Raw genomic sequence first — 3,621 nt, 5'->3', positions numbered from 1 at the left:
TAAAATAAAATTAGATTTAGATGGGCAAGTGGAGAAATACAAAGTAAGGCTCGTGGCAAAAACATATGCACAAATGCATGGAATTGATTACACTGAAGTTTTTTCGTCACACAGTTAAAAGTTCATAAGAGTGCTTGTGGTTTTCAGCTTTAAAACATGTGCAGTAAAACATATGAAATGATGCATAGCACATAGCACATAAAGCAGGTAAACACGTTCCAGATATATGTATATATCAATCAATCAACATAGGAACATGTAATACAGTACATAAACATGTTCAACAGATATAACAGTCAATTTGCATAAGAACATGTAATAATAGCAAACAATATATGCATGTTATTAAGCAATGTATTGTCATCATAAAAAACTAAATTGATATAGAAATTGTGTTGTCAACAATCTCAACATTAATACCATACAAGTAATGTTGTCTATAATTGCTTAGTTCAATTGGAAGGTATTTAAACTTGATGTGAAAAGTTTCTTTCTTCATACTCAAATAATAGAGTTTTATACTACAGCCTAAGGGATTTAAAGAAAAACGAGAAGAAAAAAAAGTTTATCAGTTGAATAAGGCATTATATGGCCATAAACAAACACCACAAGCCCAATATAATAAGATTGAACACAAAAGTTTAGAAAGTGTCCTAGTGAACACACATTGACAAAATCACATGAATGTAAAATATTAATAATCAAACTTTATGTTGATAACTTAATTTACTGGAAATGATAAAACCATATGTGATGAATTTAAACATCCAATGATATTGCAATTTGATATGTTTGATCTGCGTAAGAGGATTTATTTTCTCAAACTTAAAGTTAAGCCGCATTCAAATGGAATATTTATTTGGCAAAAAAAGGTAGAATGCAGGATAATGATTTTGTGTAGAATCCAAAGCTGTCATGAAGAAGGCTATCTAAGGACGGATATGAAGTAAGAATCAATGAAATATTATTTAAACAACTAGTTGGAAGTTTGACATATTTAAAAATTATTAGGCTAAAACTAACATATAGACATATACAATTGACTTAAAATTTAAAATTTAACATATAACGATGAAAAAAAATTTAAAATTCATCATAAATATTTCTATGATTTTTTTTATTTTTAAACTATTTACTTCACACCTATTTTACTATCCATAAATTGAATACCTATTTTTATAAATAAATAAATATCGTGCTTTGCTATTTTATTTTCTATCTTCCTTTACTTTATTTATTTGTTAAGGTGTGAAACGTTTGAACCCGACCCGCGTCCAAAAACCAAAAAATTCAAAACCCAATTCAGTTTTAAATTCAGGCAACTTTGATAACCCAAGGAAGAACTGTCGCATTCTTCAAACTCTCTCACTCGCCCAGCAGGTACGGTTCAAGAATCCGTTGTTGTTTTCATGCAATGCACTGTTCCATTTATGTTTAATCAAGAAAAGTTATCTTGTAGTTTTGGATATGGATTATGACCCTTCACTAGACATATACATTTCAGAGTAATGGTTAAAGGTTGCGGAGTCATTGCTTACAGTTCAATGCCTCGCTCTTATATGTGGTGCCAAGAACTCTGGGAATCCAAATGTGATTCTTAGACCTATCTTTATTAGAAATTAGTTATGAGAAAAGGTAAACAACATATAAAAATAAGTCAAAACGCACTGCTTTAACCTTCTTGGTGGATTTATTGTCCTAATCTCTTATATACATTTGTTTATGATTTATTAATATTGTAAATCGTCTGGAAAAACCCAAAAGATGCTTTCTTGTGATGATGTTAATCTACACTGTATTCTTTATTTGTTAGTTAGGTTTACATGTTTCTATTGAGGAGGTGTATAGTGTGCTTTCCAGATCACTGATTATATTAACAAATTACAAATATTATATTATGACATCTTTAATATGATTTTGTTCTGTTCATGGTTGTTCCTTTTTACAAAGATGCTGTAATAGGCAAGGGTCCAAGCCATTCTTCTCTTTCTCTGTCTCTCTCTTTCCATTTATTATGGGGGGCATATAGTGGTATAGGGGTTGTTGGCCTTTTTACAAACAGTGAGTTGAATGATATTTATCATTTGTGTTGATAGTTTGTATTTAATCATGTAAGTGTCAGCCAATGCAGGTATTATTTGATTGAACGAGTGATTACAATTCTGATTAGGCGATGAAACAATTAACTTACTTGAGATATAAAAATTACTAGTACAAAAATCATATTTTACTCCTTATCAATTCGAAACATAGATAATTTTACTCATTAGTACAAAAATCACTAGTACAAAAATCATATTTTACTTGAGATATAAAAATCACTAGTACAAAAAAGAAATAACTCTAATGAATGTAAACATAGATAATTTTGTTAGAAAATGGGTTTAAGTCTAACTGAACTCCACAAAACCGGCTTGTAAGGTGAGGTTTGCACCTCACTTGTATATTATAATTTGGCCTTATCTCTAGTCGATGTGGGACTTCCAACACACCTCCTTCACGCCGAGGTATAGACATCTCGTGCGTGATAGTAGAATTGGGTGGTCCAATATTGGCCCGACAATGGGTGGAATAGAAACAGAAATGCCCACTTAGAACTCGCTAGGATAGACTTTAATCATGGCTCTGATACCATGTTCGAAAAGAAGAAAGAATGAAATATTGTATTTCTTATTGAATGATAAGGAGAGAGTACAATTGATATATATAATTGTTCAGAGCAATATAAAAAAGGAATATAAGTATAAAAATATATGAACATAAATGCAAAGATATGAACAGAGAATAAAATAATTCCAATATCCCCCTCAAGCTGCAGCATATATATCCTTAATGCTCAGCTTGGACAACAAAGATTGAAATTGTGCTGGATGCAAAGCTTTGGTATGAATGTCTGCAAGTTGTGATGAAGTAGAAATAGGCAGGAGCTTAATTACACCAGCTTGAACTTTATCCCTTATGAGATGACAATCAATTTCAATGTGCTTTGTCCTCTCATGCATGGCTGGATTTTGTGCAATTCGTATAGCAGATTGATTGTCACAAAACAGAGGAATTGGTTGTGGCAGAGGCTGTTTCAAATCATGGAGCAAATACAAAAGCCATTGAATTTCACATGTTGTGGAAGCTAAGGCTCTATATTCTGCTTCAGTTGATGATCTAGATATAGTATCTTGCTTCTTCGATTTCCAGCTGATTAAGGATGCACCATAGAACACATTAAAACCAGTCACAGACCTTCTAGTATCAGGGCAAGCAGCCCAATCAGAATCATTAAAAGCCTTGAGAGAAGGTTCTGTGTTGGAGGGAAAGAATAACCCTTGTCATGGATTTTTCTTGATATATCTCAGGATCCTTATTGCTGCTGCATAATGATCTTCCAAAGGATTGGAAAGAAATTGACTGAGAGTACTAACAGCAAAACATTAATCTGGTCTTGTGTTGGTTAGATATAATAACCTGCCAAGAAGTCTTCTATAGGCTTGCACATCTGAATAGGGTTTTCCTTCTGTCTTGGAGAATTTTGTGCCTGGCTGTATGGGGGTAGAAACAGGTTGGCATCCCAATAATCCTGCATCTTCTAGTAACTCTAGAGCATACTTCCTTTGTGACAAATTAATG

This window comes from Vigna radiata, chromosome 4, assembly GCF_000741045.1.
Source record: "Vigna radiata var. radiata cultivar VC1973A chromosome 4, Vradiata_ver6, whole genome shotgun sequence".
NCBI classification, from domain to species: Eukaryota; Viridiplantae; Streptophyta; class Magnoliopsida; order Fabales; family Fabaceae; genus Vigna; species Vigna radiata.
This window is presented reverse-complemented; position numbering follows the sequence as displayed.